We start from the raw sequence: 18,196 nt of genomic DNA on the forward strand, positions 1-18,196 counted from the left end.
TTCAAATGTATTAGACGGTACAGAGGATGGATCATCTCTGGGATAACACAGCTGATGGTGAAGAAGAAGAAGTGGATGATGTGCTACTCTAACTACAGACAGCGAAGCTGAAGAGCATCCATATGATGATATCACTCACCCTGATGCTTGTGAAGTTTAATTCAGTGTTGAAGATATTGTAGGATTTTAGAGGATTCCAATAAACGTTTGCATTTGACAAGTTTAATTTAAAATGTACCATGTAATTGTGGTTTAAATGTATAAATAAAAGCTTACCAATTTGATTGTCTTTATCTGATAATTACCATAGTTCATTGTGTTTTTTTTCTTTATTCGTTTAGAGATCAATTGGGCTTCTGTTAATGATATCTTAGAATCATAGAACTCCTATAGTGTGGAAACAGGCCCTTTGACCCAACAAGTCCACACCGACCCTCAAGAGTAACCCACCCAGACCCATTCCCCTATCCTATTATCCTATATTTACCCCTAACTAATGCACCTAACCCACACATCCCTGAACACTATGGACAATTTAGTATGGCCAATCAACCTAACCTGCACTCCTTTGGATTGTGGGAGGAAACTGGAGCACCCGGAGGAAACCCATGCAGACATGGGAAGAATGTGCAAACTCCTCATATGGTATTTTAGAATTTACAATCTGGTGGACTATGCAAGGAAAGGAGTTTGCTCGAGCCCCTCAAAAGCAGTATCCATGTAATAGTAAACCTTGTAAATTTAACCTTACAAAATGGTCTAAAAATTTGACTTTTACATGAATATATATGATATCCACAGCATAAACCATTGAGGTGGCATGATCTACATTTGGAGATAGTGCTGGGGTCTGAAACACACAGATGATTTTGTTCAAAGTGGTGGGAATATGCCAACAAATGATAAACCATGCCTGACATTCATTCATAACTTTCTGATTTCCTGATCTGTACCAAGAAGTAAAGTGCGCTTACGTGTGGCAGACTGGGAGCACCCCTACCTCTGGGCCAGAAACTCCAGGTTTTAAACCCATGATAGGACCTGTAGGTCATGGAGGTATATTTGTAACAGGTTGATTATCATGTATTTGATGGAGGGCAGTTAGAGCAGGAGATCAGCCATCCCACAGCAAGCAATGGCAACCCACTGTATTAAGCTTGGCCTAATACAATGGAGATCTGTGGCCCCAGTCTTTGGAAACAAGAACAAGCACGTCCAAAAAATACATTGCACCCACAATTTACTTAACAATGCTCTCACAGACATGTGACTACTCTGAGCCTGAAATACTTCGAAGGGCTAGTCACTGTTAAATGGTACCTCAGTACAATCATTTTGCAAACAGATAAGTCCTCCAATTAATGAAATGAATAAACAATTAATTCACATTGTTTATTATTTGTTTGTTGAGGGATGAATGTTCCTCAGAACACTCAGAGAAATCCCTACTCTCCTCACATGAGTGTTCTGGGACCTTTCAAGTTCTATCTGATGAGCTGGAATAGTAATCAAGTCCTCAGTTTACCTGCTCATCTCAGATACTGCATATGGACTGATAGGGTTGTTGAGGTATAGAAACAGACCCTCCGGTCCAACTAGTCCATGCTGAACATAATCCTAAACTAAAATAGTCCCAGACTAAACTAGCTCCTGGCCCATATTTATTCAAACCTTTCTTATTCATGCACTTATTCAAAGGTCTTTCAGACATTGTAATTGTACCCACATCCATCACTTCCTCAGGACGTTCCTACCACATGTGAACCACCCTCTGTGTAAAAGAAATCGCCCCATGCTTTTTTAAAAAATCTCTCTCTTTTCACCTTAAAAATGTGCACCCAGACTTGAAATCACCCACCCTAGGGAAAAGACAACTACCATTAATTCTGTCTATACCCCTAACTAATTTATAAATGTCTCTTAGGTATCCCCTCAACCTTCTATACTCCAGTGAAAAAGATCCCAGCGTATCCAGCCTTTCTTTATAACTCAATTCTTCCATACCTGGCAACATCCTGGTAAATCTCTTCTGAACCTTCTCTAGCTTGATAATATCCTTCCTGTAACTGGGTGACCAGAACTGGACACAGTACTCCAGAAGATGCCTCACCAATGCCCTGTACAACATCAACATGACTTCCCAACTCCTATACTCTGGACTGAACAATGAAGGTAAGCATGTAAAACGCCTTTTAACCACTCTGTCTATATGTGACCCGAACTTCAAAGAATTATGTATCTGAACCCCTAGGTCTCTCTGTTCTACATCACTACCCACTATTGACTGTATACACCCTCCCCTCTTCCCTCTTACAAAAAAACCCTCAGCTCTCTCATCGTTGGACTGAACTAGAACATATAGTCAAGTTTTGCGAAGAATATGGAAAATTACTCAGGTCCAAGAGGTATACCAGATCAGCCAAATTAACAAGAGAGGGGAAAAAATATCAGAAGTGAAAGGCATAACAGAACAGCAAGTGTTGCTCAGCAAGTCTTGTCTGAGAAGAAATAAAGCACAGCATGAGAGAATCCTTAAATAATAAGTTACAAATGGTTAGCAAATGAGTAGGGGAAGAAAAGAAAATATCTTTCTTTTGCAGACATTTTTAAAAGATGAAATCACATGTGGAGAGTCAGGTTTCTCACAGTAAGTGGCTGGGTGGGTGGCTGCTGATAATATATCTTCATGAACACACACAGACCATATGAAATTTCTTAATTCCCTATATGGCCAATTCACTGCAGATGTAACAAAATAACTATAAATCTGCATACAGCAATGCAAGATGACTTGAAACTTTGGCTGCTGCGCATGTACCAAGTTTCAAAACATTCTGTTTGTTTTCTCAGTTACTCTTGCTACAGGAAAAGGGGAAGTGGGAGAGAGACCATTCTCAGAATAAGTCAGCAATCTTGCAGGGAGCTTGTATTTTGTACTTTTTTTTCCTTTCATTAGGTTCTCTCTTCTGCTGGTTGAGAACAGACTTGAGGAACCCAGGCAACTGCAATCCAGGTAAAGTTGCCATATCTTCCTCAATCTCCAATGCAAGCTCCATCTTTGCTCTGCTTCCTGCTGTAATCTGCTGTCCTAAGGACAATAAAAATGTCACTGTTTTAATGATTCACTTCTTCCTCTCAGTCAGACTTCTAGTCATGGGTCAAATAAAAAAAAACTTAGTCATCAAATATTGAGCAATATGAACAGTATCCTTCAGCTATGCAAGGAAGTGAATTCTTTTGAAGGGCATTGTCCTCTTGTCAAATTATTTTGTCAATTAAAAAGCTAGGTTCGGTTTGCTCTTATGGCAACGTGAAAATCTACCATCACAAAGTATCATGCTTTGCAAAGTAATGTATCATGTGAGATTTTAGGACTCAGGCGTGTTCATTTATCATTTATTGTAACACAATAAAAATAGTTAGTATCTGTCAAAGTTTAAAGAGCAGGGCATTTATTAACTTCAAATCATGACAGTTTTGTATACTCAGAAGGCTCACATTAGCTCCCATCAATTTGTGACCATTGCCCCACTCTGAGAAAATTGAATTCAGCCTCCTGGCCCAGAAGTAGGGACACTACCATTGCACCACAAGGACCCTTATCAGTCATTATATAATTCATGCATTCTCTACAGCATCACCATTATCAATTAGAGTCTGCTTGCTGGTCAATCAGCACATTCTTTTCAAACAATATAAAAACTTGTTCTCCTTTCTATGGGTGTTCTTGCAAATGTCCACTTTAGTTCAAGACAAAGAAAAATGTTTTTAAATCTTTTTTTCTGCTATTTCAAGATCTGTGCTACCAAAAGTAACAGTTGTGCAAAGGCTGCAGTATGGATACAGAAGTTGAGGCATGCTTACAAAGTCCTATGGCATTGTATTTACATTAATAACAATACATCCTTCTCTTCAGATACAATGTCTGTTGTTCTGGTTGTTCAGGAGGATATTTATGAGCTAGCACGTCAAGACAGCCATGCCACTTCTTTCAGCATACTTTCTTCCAATACTCTTTCGTGAGTTTTATTCAATGCTGGTTTGAAACTGTCTCTTGTGAAGTGTAAAAGACAGCTTTGGGTATCTGGAACAAAAAGTACAATCACAGCACTTTGTATTTCAGCCTGTGTGGCAAATCTTGTAATCTGAAAGTGGTGCAAAAATATGTAATGCTGTAATTCTTGTAAGGAGAAAAGGAATTGGAAAAATGTGTCAAAGGTTGGCAGCTTTCTCTGGAGTTGGTGCCATTTTAATCATATTGATGTGACTGTTTTCCACAGGCATGTGGTGTAGAAATGGTTCATTTAACTTTCATGCACAAAGTTCTAACATTTTTGGCACAAATCCATGATTGGGCAATAATAGGATAATGGTGATTTTGAAGGTGAAAGCAATGCTTTAAGAACATATCTGAATATGCAAGAACATCTTGAGACAGGGTACAGAACAGTTAATTGGTTTAACCATTTTGCAATTCTGACTCACCAAGGCAACGATTATCAGAAGCTTTTTTTATTAGAATGTTACTATTCATGGGTGGCATAAAACCAGATGTTGCGTTATCAAATGATTTGTTTTGCACAGCTAAGTGACAGTCAATAAGTTGTTCTATTCATTGCCAGGTAATGCTCCTCGGATGCTGCCTGAACTGCTGTGCTCTTCCAGCACCACTAATCCAGATAATGGTCAAGTCCAATCAGAAACCACCTCCTTTGATCTTTAATAACATCAATACATACAAGGTAACCATGGCTGATGAGGGAAGTCAGGGATGGCATAAAAGCGAAAAAAAAACACATATGATGTGGTGAAGATTAGTGGGAAGCCAGAGGATTAGGAAACATTAAAAAACAGTAGAGGATGACCAAAGAAGCAATAGGGGGGGGGGAGTGGAGAAGATAAAATGTAAGGGTAATCTAGAGAGTAATTTGAAGGAAGATTGTAAGAGCTTTTTAAGATATATAAAGAAAGTAAGACCGAGGCAAGATGCTGGTAAAGGAGACTGGAGAAATAGTTATGTTGAACAAAGAAAAGGTGGTGAAACAGCATAGGTACTTTGCATCTGCCTTCACACTGGAAAACACCAGTAAGCTTAGCAGAACTTCAAGAAAGTCAGGAGGCAGAAGTGAGTATAGTGGTCATTACTAAGGAGAAGGTCATGGGTTGAAAAGCCTGAAGGTGGATTAATAACCTGGACCAAATAGAATATGCCCCGGAGTTCTGAAGGCAACAGCTGAGGAGATTGTAGAGGCATTGGTGATCATCTTTCAGGAATCCCTATAGTCAGGGGACTGTGTAATGGCTAATATTACATGCTTATTTAAGAAGGAAGGGAGGGAGGCAAAAATTGGGAAATTATAGGCTGTTTAGCCTGACCTCAGCCATTGGTAAGATTTTAAGAGTCCATTATTAAGGGACACTTGGAAGCGCATGGTAAAATAAGGTTGAGTCTCACGGCTTCATTGAGGGGAGGTTATGCCTGACAAATCTGTTCAAATTCTTTTAAGAAAGTAACAAACAAGTTAGACAAAGGAGATCCAGTGACGTGATCTACAGTATTTGGATTTCCAGAAGGCCTTTGTAAAGGTGCCACACAGGAAGCTGCTCAATAAGATAAGAGCCCATGGTGTGAGGGACAAACTACTGGCAAGGATAGAGGAGTTGAGTTGAAAAATGTGTTGCTGGAAAAGCGCAGCAGGTCAGGCAGCATCCAAGGAGCTGGAGAATCGATGTTTCGGGCATAAGCCCTTCTTCAGGATAGAGGATTGGCTGACTGGCAAAAGGCAGAGAGTAGGAATATTGGGGGCTTTTTCAAGATGGCATTCGGTAACTGGTGGAGTTCGGCAGGGAACTATGTTGGGAACCCAACTATTCACATCATACATTAATGATTTGGATGAAAGAACTGAGGGCATTGCTGCTCAGGTTGTAGATAATACAAAGATATGTGAAGGGACAGGTACTGTTGAGGAACTGGGCAGGCTGGAGAAGAACTTGGACAGGCTAGGGGAATGGGCAAAGAAGTGGCATTTGGAATTCATTTGGGAAAATATGAGATTACCCACTTTGGTAAGAAGAATAGAGGTGTAGACTATTTTCTACATTTCAGAAATCTGAAGCACAAAGGGACCTGAGATTCCGAGTTGGGGATTCTTTAAGGTTAACATGCAGGTTCAGTTGGCAGTTTGGAAGTCAAATGCAGTGTTATCCTTCGTTTCAAGACATGGTAGAATACGTGAGAAGAAATATACTGCTGAGGATGTATAAGGCTCTGGTTGGACCACATTTGGAATACGGCAAGCAGTTTTGGGTCCCGTATCTAAGTCTGGCTTTGGAGGAGTCCAAGAGGAGGTTCACAAGAATGATCCCAGGAACGAAGAGCTTGTCATATGAAGGGCAGCTGAGAGTTTGTATTTGATAGAGTTTAGAAGGATGAGAGGGGAACCACATTGAAATATACAGAATACTGAGAGGCTTGGATAGAGTGTACATGAAGACAGTGTTTTCACTAGTAAAGGACTGTGACTAGAGGGAAGGGACCCTTTAGAACAGAAATGAGGAGGAATTTCTTCAGCCAGAGAGTTACTAATCTGTAGCTCTCATTGCTGCTGAAGGCTGTGGAGACCAAGTCACCGAGTGTATTTAAGACAGCGATAGATGAAGAGTCATGTAGACTCGAAACGTTAGCTTGCTCTCTCTCCACGGATGCTGCCTGACCCACTGTGATTTCCAGCATCTTTTGTTTTCAGTCAGAGATATATAGTTCTTGATTGGTAAAGGGATCAAAGATTACAGGGAGAAGGCAGGAGAATGAGGTTGGAAACTTTTCAGCCACATTGAATGGTGGAGTAGCCTTAATGGGCTGAGTGGTCTAACTCCTTTTATTTTGTCTTATGGTCAATGCTGGTTGGATATCCACAATGAGTATCTTTATGATTACTATTGACCAGAAATGTAATTAGTTTAACCACATCAATACCTCGATTACAACAGCCAGCAGAGACCCATCTTCTGAACCATTGAAGACTCTCCCTACCAAGGGGATTATGTCAGGAACGTGATACAATGGATTGGTGTTGCTGGAACAGTCTGTCAGGAATTTGACATCACTCCAGGACCCGGTGGCCTGAACGATTAGGGTTGCTGACACTGAATGCTGCATTCATCCCCATCATCATGGGATGCGCAATTTGCTTTAGTAGATAAGTGGTTCACAGCATTCGCCAAACTGATCTCAACAGGTACTGCCAGCCCCTCCCACGAGGGGGAAAATCATTGAAAGATTGTCATCTTCAAATTCCCCTCCAATCACACAACACCTTCGATGTGAGAAATTCCACTCTCTGTCAGATCATGGATTTGAGTTCAGACTCCCCAGTGCACTAACGCTGAAGCTATCCAACTCTAACATTAATGACTAATGCCTGAATCTTTAGCAGTAAGGTTCTGCGTTGACTTCAATTTTTGACAAAAGTTCCAGCAGTGTAGTTCACTAATGTTTCTAGAAATCAGATACTTCCAATAATTACTGTTGATTAAGTGAAAAATTTTGTGTTTTATGTATTAACCCAAACATACCAGTTCAAAACCAAGCTATGCTGGATAAGTGCTTGGACACGGGCTTGCTCAATCCAAGTTGTACATACATGCTGCAGTTAATCAACTTGCAGATACAACTGCTCGAGGAAGCAGGAAATCTTCCAGGCAGAGACTATTCAATGCCATCTGCTATGCAAATCACAAGGGAGTTCATGGAAGATTTGAATTGAATTGAATTGAATTTATTGTCATGTGTATTGAGGCACAGTGAAAAGCTTTGTCTTGCGAGCAATACAGGCAGATCACAGTGTTAAGTAGCAGAGATAAGTAAATAATAGGTAAACAGCAGCAAAAACCAAAACACAGATACAGGCGAATGTTCAGAGTTTGTGAGTCCATTCAGTATTCTAACAACAGTAGGGTAGAAACAGTTTTGAAACCAGCTGGTGCATATGTTCAGGCTTCTGTACCTTCTCTCTGATGGTAGAGGTTGTAGAAAAGCATTCCCAGGGTTGGATGGATCTTTGAGAATGCTGGCGGCCTTTCCTTAACAGCGAACCCGGTAGATGGATTCTATAGATGGGAGGTTGGCCTTTGTGATTGTCTGGGCCACTCACCACTCACTGTAAGCGTCTCCAATCTTGAATGGTACAGTTGCCATACATCCAGACAGAATGCTCAGCATCCATGATGACAAGGAGAGTTGGGTTGGCAAATTGGAGCCAGGTGGCCTTCCGCGATCTGTTTGCCCCACAATTCCAGAATTATGGGCTGCATTTTACAGAGCACTGCCATCTCCATTCTCTCGTCGAGAAAGTCAGGGGAACTCACCCACAACCCTAGCAGCCTGCTTCCCATCCATGTAACACATTGACCTTCATTAATTGCTTAAAGATGTGACTTCCTTCTAAAACAAGAGCTGAAGTCCTATCTCAGAGAGCTGTTCATCAGATGGGTAATGAAATAACTCTACAACAGTTGATATCCCATCACTGAGTCGATATCAGTGCAAATTTTGGATTGTTTTTCCCTCCAAGAACCTAGTTTGAATGGTTTTGCTAATCAAGAGTACCACCACATCCAGGACTCCTCTGCAACTTTTCCTGTTTATTTTTACAGAACCATTTCAGTAAAATGGTTTTATAAGGACTTCACCATCTTCTGAATTGATGTACTTTGTCCACAAAATAATGAATATTCGTTTGTGTCAAAATTTAGAAAATGACTTAAGATCAAGTCACCAGAAAGTGGCCAATGGGTGAAATGTTTTGGAAGTTTCGGTAGATGACAAACTGACAAAATAAAAATGCCTGCAGCTCTTACTCAATCCCAATTGGTTCTGTTAGATTTGCTGGTAGATAAAGCTTTTGCACAGACTCTAGCAGGATTCTGTCTGCTAAAGGCAATCCATGTGGCACTTGGGCACCTGATAGCACTTTAATCCACTCCTGAACAGGATACCCATTGTGGCTACCATTACAGGTAAGCCTCCTTTTAGCACTGGCAGGAGGTCCATGCATTCTCATCCAGGTCCCACACAGAAAGTCCATTCAATCAGATGCTTTTCAGAAACCTCATAGAACCATAGAATCCCCACTGTGTTAAAGCAGGCCATTCAGCCCATCAAGTCTACACTGACCCTCCAAAGAGCTGTCCAAGCCAAACCCCCTATCCTATCCCTGTATCCCTGCATTTCCCATGGCTAATCCACCCAGGGGCGGCACGGTGTTTCAATGGTTAGCACTGCTGCCTTACAGCACCAGGGACCCAGGTTCAATTCCAGTCTCAGGTGTCTGTTTGGAGTTTGCACATTCTCCCCGTGTCTGTGTGGGTTTCCTCCGGGTGCTCTGATTTCCTCCCACACTCTAAAGATGTGCAGGTCAGGTGAATTGGCTATGTTAAATTGCCCATAGTGTTAGGTGCATTAGTCAGAGGGAAATGGGTCTGGGTGGGTTACTCTTCAGAGGGTCAGTGTGGACTTGTTGGGCCAAAGGGCCTGTTTCCACACTGTAGGAAATCTAATCTCGCCTGCACGTCCCTGGACACTGTGGGCAATTTAACTTGGTCAATCCACCTACGTTACACCCGTTTGGACTGTGAGAGGAAACTGGGGCATCTGGAGGAAATCCACGCAGACATGGGGAGAATTTGCAAACAATTGCCCAAGTGTGGGAGCAAACCTGTGTCCCTGGCACTGTGAGGCAGCAGTGCTAACCACTGAACCACCATACTGCCCCATGCCACTCCCAGGAAACCTGTAAAATATCATACGGTACTATTTGAAAAAGAGTAAGGGAGCTCTTATACTCTGGCACATGCATAGCCTCCTCTCCCCACTGAAAAATGACCAGACATTCTGCTACTTCAAATGCCTTTTTCTGGCACTTGACCATGTAGAAAGTTTGCCCAGCTAACCACTGTGACTGTACTTTTAAAATAATACATTAATTGTGAAGTGCTTTGGATCCCCAAAAGAAATGAAAAGCCAAACATAAGTCAAAAAGCTCTTTTCTTAAACACACTTAGTAGTTCTAGAATCAATGTAAGGAACCAGATGGATCAAGTGTAATATATCCTTAACTGCTTTTTAGCGAGGCATTTTTGTTTAGAGAATGATTTATTTGTGCAAGTGCTGTAACTTAAAGGAGCCAACCTGTGAGCAGCATGCATGGAATCTTTTGTGTTATCGTATAGCTTAGAGGAAACATACATCAATGATCTTTACAGACCTAAACCGTTTTGTTAGTTGTGATTATAGGAAGGAATTGTTTTCAGCTATTGGTCTATCCTGCATCAAATGAATGTAAGAAATCATAAAAAGACTAACTATCTTTCCGCACTTTGTCATAGGCCTTTCAACAGCCATGTGCAGCTCACACGAATATGAAATCCATCAGATTTATCAGTCTTTTCAGAACAGGGATATTTCTCTCTTCATGTCAAAGAACATGACAACTTACTTTGAAATGCTTGGTGCTTACCTTGGGTTAAAGTGAGAAAAATTTCCCTCAACAATACGTAAAGTTGTGTCCTTCATGTGCACAAGTTCTCCCTCCTAAAAAATAACCAGCTTCAGATGTGTACTCATGACGCTGAGGTCAGTAACTTACTTCATGTCTCTTTGCATGAGAGCCATTAGGCCCCACGTCATCCTGCAGCTATTTTTCACATCCTGCTACTCCTCCACTGAGAATAGAGGGAATCAAGTTAGATCCTAACTAAATAACTGCTGGGATTATCAGTGCAGCATTCCTGTACTATCTTTCATCCTAGTATTCATTGAAAGTACAGCAGCAAGAAGGAACATATGCACCAATGCCCTTGGGCACAATTTATGCTCTCTCTGTTGAAACACAGCCTAGTTCAGAGTGTGTGCTGTCTATTGGGATATCCATTACATCACTGCTTTTTTACATAAATCAGAAGTTAGCCTGTGTTTATCCATGACCAACATCAAGACAAGGATAAAATCCAGATGTTTAAGTGCTTAGCTTTTCCAAGAAAACATTAAGCTGTTCATTCCCTTTTTTGGCAAAAAGAAGCTTGCTCCTTTTGTAAAGTTAACCTGAGGCTGAAAGTAAAGTTTGTAGTGCACACACACACGGCTGTTTAAGATTAATGTTAAAAGATGTTTATTCCTTCATATTCTCTGCAAACACTGGGAAAACATTTCAACATTAGAGGCAGAATCTTCCACAGCCGGGAGTGGGAAGGCAAAATAACTGGGAAACCTAGCACAGGAAGCCAAAAGCCATATTCCTAGCTGGGTCACGGCTAGGTACGATGAAGTAATTTGCCTCTCCTGTTTTTAGGCAGTCTCTTTGTTGGTTGCAACATATATTTTCAGTCCTGTTTAGCATGCAGCTATCTCACTTCAATTAAAATGGAGTTCTAGTGAAAACGAAGGACCAATTACAAGATTTACTTGTAAAGGAAAGAGAGATTTCTTTCAAGAAAAATAATAAAACACACCAAACACAGTAATGCGTATAAAATGGAAAGAGGGTTTCGTGAAGACAGGAATCACAGAATCCCAACAGTGTGGAAGCGGGCCATTTGGCCTATCGAGTCCACACTGACCATCCAAACAGCATCCCACCCAGACCCACCTCCCATTCCGATAACCCTGCACTTCCCATGGCTAATCCACCAAACCTGCACATTCCTGGGCAATTTAGTACAGCCAATCTACATAACCTGCACAACGTTGGACTGTGAGAAGAAACTGGAGCACCCGAAAGAAACTTTCAAAGATAGAGGGGAGAATGTGCAAACTCCACACAGAAAGTCACCCGAGAGTGGAATCAAACCTAGGTCCATGGTGTTGTGAGACAGCAGTGAGCACAGTTCAAAAGTCTTTAGAGCCTTTAAAGTGCTGGATTTTGAACCTGAGACCACAATTGATTTAACTGTTAACTGAGATTCTCAGTGGTGGCGAAGTTTTAGATGTGTTTGTAGTCTTGGTGGATGTTTGCTTCGCTAATTTGCTGGTACATTCACATTGTCTTCTGATATGAGGAAAAACGAGATAAAGACTTCCAGCTCCCATTGTTTCAAACTCATTTTTCCTTTTCTCCTCTCTGCTGCTCAGTACCAGCTGATGAAATATAATTCATTTATATATTCTCAAATGTGACTCCATTGTCTTTCAAAGGTGGACATTTGCACACAACCTTTAGTATCTACTATGTGTACTTATCATACAATGCAAATTCAATCTGTGGTCACGTGATCACCATAGTATTTTAGATAAAAACTGAAAGAACTGCAGATGCTGTAAGTCAGAAACAAAAACAGAAATTGCTGGAAAAGCTCAGCAGGTTCTGCAGCATCTTTGGAAAGAAATCAGAGTTAATGTTTTGGGTTGAGTGACCCTTTCTCAGAACCTTCTTCAGTTATTTTAGGTTAGTATTTACACTTTTCTGAAAACAGAAATTAGTCCTTGGAAAATCTTGGGTATAAAAATCAAATGATGGGAACAAAATCTTAATAATCTATTTGCATCACTCCTATAACAACAGTAGGACAAACTTGTGCAGTTAAGTTCTCAGAACTTTAAAGGCAGACACACTTTCCTGATGACAAATGTTGGGAATTAGTTTTGTATGCATATGCATCTCACAAATTCTCATTAAAAGTCAGTATCACCAAATGAAGTAGCAACTGACTCCAAAAATGGGAAGGCTTAAGATTTATAGTGGATATGGAAATAGTGATAGACTTGGGCTCAAGGCAGAGTTCAGGTGTACAGATGGGTATTATAGTGGGGTCCAGTTTAATAGAGGAGGCCAAAGGTGTCAGAGGGCAGGGTGTTCCTAACATGCGGATGGTCAAGGATTAGGGGGGTTCAGTGGTGACAGGGGAAGGGTAAAAGGTGATTAGTCTTCTTTTGAAAGTGATGCATACCATTTGACTCTTCTCCAGCTCAGATTACAGTTGTTCACTAATAATGAAGCTAACTTGAGAGGAGGGTCTTTGCAGGTGGGAATGGTTACTGTAGTTCTCTATGGGCCAATTAAAGCTATAATGAGTTAACTCTTGCAATAATACATCAACTCAGGTGTGTTCTCCTCTCTGTGGTAAAGCTCCAGGCAATACATTTTCACCATGGCTCAGGATTTTATGACATTAAGATCCCAGCAAGATCAGGAGTCGCAGGGAAGTCTGAGATGAAGGGAATTTGCTGTAGTCTGAAGCAGATACAAACAGAAGCTGTCAAAAGATGCTGAACAGATTAATCCCTGCCATTTGTTCATCCATCAGTTCATACATAAATGAGGCTGGAACAAGTGAACTGTGCACTTTGACCAGCTATAGTATAGCTAAGGAGGACCCAGGAGACTCAGATCCAGCCAAGGGCAGCCTTGAAAGAATGAGAAGGGGATGAACACTACCTGGAGGGTTGGCAGATTTGTTATCAAACCCCAAATTCACAAAGGATGCTCAAGGTTTAATCTGACACATGATACAATATTTAGAGATGCCATTGTTGAGAAAGTGATGTAAAAAGTGGATCATAAATTGGTGCATCTCCAAACCTTTTGCATAAGTGTGCCCATTGCAGAACTAGGAACATTATTAAAAAGGTGGCATCTATTATTGAAATGCAATCATAGTTATATTTACATGGGCTATACCCATAGTCTAGTAACACCTTTGCCATCCAAGAGAATTCAAAATGTCTTTATGTATCTTTCTCTTCCACTACACCTAGGTTTTTATCCTGACATTTGCAGCTAAGGTGGAAGCTGGCGGCTTATTGCTATGTTCTGTTGACTGAGATAACATTGCTCTTTTTCCTCTGATGGTCTGAGGCCAACAGGCTAGTGCCTGAAGAGGGTCTCCTGCACATTGCTGAGTGTAAATTGGCTGCCATATTTCCAACATTACACCAATGACCACGCTTCTAAAGTACTTCATTGGCCAGAAGGCATCTAAAGATGTTTGGTGACCATGAGAAGCACCAAATAAATGCAAACCTTTGTTTTAAACTAACAATGACATGTCTGCATAACAGTAATTCCTCAAGGTAGTTCTATATCCTGTCTCCTTATGAGTTTATTTTTAGGTATTGCAAAAAAATACACAACACAAAACCAACCTCCTGAACATATCTTTTTTTTATTTTCCAATTCCTCTATTTGTTTCTGGACTCACAATCTCCATTTTTATTTCAGATCAAATTTATCCCTTTCTGACTGGAACTAAGTGTAAACAGCTCCTGGTAAAGAAGATCTGCTCTAAATCAACCAGCCTTTGTGCAGCATCACATTACCAGCGCAGTCCATGCACAAGGTTTGATTGATAGCGTCGGTGTGAAAGCATTAAATTACATACCCAAGACATGAGTTTGATTGACAGGTGAAAATTAAAGATAATTTCAATCAGGTGTTTATCTGAAGCAGATGGGAATTTCTCATGTGAAAGCTGAGAATTACTGAGGGGGGTTGCACGGCTCACTCCAAAATACCCACCTGTTCAAAATATTTGATCAGAAACAATGAGAACAGTTCACATCCACTCAGCAGGATAAGACAGAAGGAGAGATGTTATGAGAGATGGAGAGTGGATTTTTAAACTTCTGTGAAAATCAGGAATTGGTGACTTTTGACCTGTCATTCCAATCCTAAAAAAAAATGAAGCACAATAGGGCGGCATGGTGGCACAGTGGTTAGCACTGCTGCCTCACAGTGCCCGAGACTCGGGTTCAATTCCCGACTCAGGCGACTGACTGTGTGGAGTTTGCACGTTCTCCCCGTGTCTGCGTGGGTGTGCTCCGGTTTCCTCCCACAGTCCAAAGATGTGCGGGTCAGGTCAGGGGTAAATGTAGGGGTCAGATGTGTAGTGTTAGGTAAGGGGTAAATGTAGGGGTATGGGTGGGTTGCGCTTCAGCGGGTCTGTGTGGACTTGTTGGGCCAAAGGGCCTGTTTCCACACTGTAAGTAATCTAATATAAATGATGAAGGTTTGCAGACATCTGAGATGCACTAAGATCTGGGTATCCTTGTGCATGAACCACAAGTGAGAACGCAGGTATAGCAAGTCATCAGGAAATCTAATAGAATACGATGTTTTATTGAGAAGGGAATTGAATGCAAGAGTGGGGAGCTTGTGCTTCAGTTTAGCAGAGTATTTGTGAGACTGGAGTACTGAGTACAGTATTGGTCACTGTACTTACAGAAGGGTGTTAATGTCGGAAGCAGTTCAGAGGTTTGCCAGACTAACACCTGGAATGAGCATTATGAGTAAAGGTTGGACAGATTAGGCCTGGAGTTTAGAAGAGTCAGACAGACTTAATTGAAACATACAAGATCCTGAGGGGAGTTGACCAGGGGATGTTGAAAGGAGTTTTCTCTTGTGGGGAAATCTAGGGATCATAGTTTAAAAGTAAGGGGATACAAGGAAACATTTTACCTCTTAGAGGCTTAAGAGTCTTTGGAATTCCCTTCGTGGAAAGGAAGTGGATACAGAATTGTTAAATATTTTTAAAGCAGAGGTAAATAGATTCTTAATGACCAGGGAAAAGATTATCAGGGATATGTAGGAATGTAGAATTGAGGTTAAACCAGATCAGCTTTGATCATATTAAATTGCACAACTGGCCTGAAGAGCCAAGTGGCCTAGCCTTGTTCCTTTTTAAACGTATGTAATCAGGATCCATATCCAACCTAAACCCAAGCCTTCATGGAAATGTCAAACATGTGGCGGCATAGTTACAAAAGAGGTCAGGAGAAGTAGCTTAAAGGGAAAGGGGGTTTCTTCTGAGCCTGTTGAGCAGGATGGGTCCTTGAGGCCCTTCAAATAATTCCCAGACCAAACCTACCCTTACCCCTTTCGCCATTCACTTCAGACCACCCAGGTGACCTTCTACCATTCTGTCAGGTTCCTGCCATCCAATCTAGAATGTGTGAAGTTGTATGCATTTAGGTTAATAAAATTTGCTAAAGGTGCAGTGAGAGAGGACACGCGTCTGCAACCTTATAGCCATAGGCTATAGTTTCATGTGATCTGAAATCATTGTGATGTGGCTCTTTTCACTTATGCATGGAGTTATTCATAGAAACCCTACAGTGTGGAAGTAAGTTATTTGGCTTATCGAGTCCATACCAAACCTCCCAACCAACCCCACCCCTCCACTCTGTCCCTGTGACCCTGCATATCCCATGGCTAATCCACCCAGCTTGCACACCCCTGGAGTTTTCTTGGACTAAGGAGACTCGCATTCAAAATCTCCCCAATATTTTTCTATGCACAGTTCAACCATTAACCTTTAACCATAAGTATTTAGCATTTAGCCATGATCAGTTAACAGTTTAATCCCACTTACTCCACGACTAACCCCCATCACAAGTCCCCGTAATTGAGGCACTAATCTCCAACCACATTCTGAGCTCCCTTGAAGTATGTGCAGGAAGCATGGACTCCACTGTCATTGGCTCGGATGGTGAATGTTTGTTTGGAATGGGAAGATCTGGACAGTTCAGGAGGTGCAAGTGTATCTTTACCTTATCCCACTTGCCTGTAAAAGACCCCTGGAAATTATTGGGATAGTACCAAGAAAGGCTACATTGGAAGTGAATTTTGCTCTTTACTTGCTAAATTTCTTCAAATGTGCTGTCCAGGAAACGGAGTCATCCTGCCTTCTGAACAAATTCAGATAATTAGCATAAGCTCATGTTGTGAAGTTAGTCGTGCCTTTGTGGTAAGAACAGATGTCTTCATGTTACAGATGTGGATGTTTCCCTGAGACCTGAAATAAATTTCAGGTGGACTCCTTTACAAAGGGAAGTGGAAATGAGAAAGCACACCCTGGAGAGAAGGAAGAGAATTAAGTGGAAAATACCTTTGTTTCTTCTCTTGCAGGTATTCTTCATTCTTGTTCCCCGGTCCTCAGATTCTTTACCTCTTTTGTTCTTTTGAAGTGTTATTGATCTGTAATAGTTTGACGTTCTAATGAAATGCTTTTTTATAACACTAAGATTATAACACTGCCCTAAGGGTGCTGGGCTATTGCCTTTCAAACCCTAACCAACATCACTCTTGTGTAGCTTGCAGTCCTCTACTTAATGTTTCAGACTTCCAGCAGCTTGAATTTTTTTTTGGTTGCTTTTTGTCACATAATTAAGATCTTGTTTCTAGCATCTGCAGAAATCTGCTTTTGCCAGGTTTTGTTTCCACCACAGATAAACTACCACAGCCCAAAAGGACTTGAGTAATTTTCATGAGAATAGATTCGTTCAAACATAAGCTATATACAATTTGCAACCATTTATCTATTATTTAAACTTTCATTTCAAAACTGTCTCATGACAGCCCTTGTTTTAAAAAACCTCATCTTTTAATGATTTCAGTTTGCCAAGATTCATTATTTTGCATTTTATTTCTGTTTCTGAATCTGTTTTTGACTCCACTTTTCAAAAGTGAAGACAACTCTTAACTTCTGGTTGATCTTGAAGAGGTCGCCACTCAGAAGTCTATCATCTCATCCTGCCCAACCTTCCATCCACACTTGTTTCTCCTTGGCGTGCTCCAGCGAAAACTGGAGAAGCAACATTTCATCTTTAAACTAGGCACCTTACAACCACTGAGCTTAATATTGAGTTCAACTTTTTCAAATTGTGAACCCATTCCTTCTCTTCCTTTTCGCTTTGCTTGTCACATTCTCTCCTCACTCCACAAGGATCTCAGCAAGTACCCAATGCACACCCCAGGTGATCTCCTCCCTCTACCTCATCCTGGATTCAGCCGTCCAACTCGGCACTGCTCTCTTGAGCTGCCCTACCCATCCATTTTCCTTCCCACATATCTGTTCCACCTCCCCACCAAGCTTTCATAATTACCTCCCATCTGCGTCCACCTATGACCATCCAACCTACCTTCCCCCCAGTCCCATCCTCACATTTACCTCAGCCCCACACCCCTCCACATTCCTGATGAAGGCCTTATGCTCAAAATGTTCACTCTCCTGCTCCTCGGATGCTGCCTGACCTGCTGTGCATTTCCAACATCACGTGTTTGGATTCTGACCCCTCCTTGACACATTCTCTGTCACCATGTCTTCTCTCCTCCCCACCCCAGTGAGACTATCTGTTCATCAACCGGAGCTACAAATCTTCTCAAAAAGCTATCAGCTCTTTCCAATCTGGTTGTTAGACACG

The 18,196-nt window shown here is 41.3% G+C and overlaps 1 long non-coding RNA gene across 3 annotated transcripts in view; it reads left to right on the forward strand.

Annotated features, from left to right (window-relative positions):
• The first annotated feature begins 2,870 nt into the window (after positions 1 to 2,870).
• Positions 2,871 to 18,196, forward strand: part of LOC132830135 (uncharacterized) — a 60,282-nt gene continuing 44,956 nt past the window's right edge. For 2 of the 3 annotated variants that reach the window (XR_009646332.1, XR_009646331.1), the window contains exons 1-3: positions 2,871 to 3,013; positions 14,217 to 14,400; positions 16,768 to 16,901. This is a non-coding gene — a long non-coding RNA (uncharacterized LOC132830135). The remainder of the gene's footprint in view (positions 3,014 to 14,216; positions 14,401 to 16,767; positions 16,902 to 18,196) is intronic. The other variant, XR_009646330.1, reaches the window with a different exon arrangement.

The sequence above is a fragment of the Hemiscyllium ocellatum genome, chromosome 30 (assembly GCF_020745735.1).
Source record: "Hemiscyllium ocellatum isolate sHemOce1 chromosome 30, sHemOce1.pat.X.cur, whole genome shotgun sequence".
NCBI classification, from domain to species: domain Eukaryota; kingdom Metazoa; phylum Chordata; class Chondrichthyes; order Orectolobiformes; family Hemiscylliidae; genus Hemiscyllium; species Hemiscyllium ocellatum.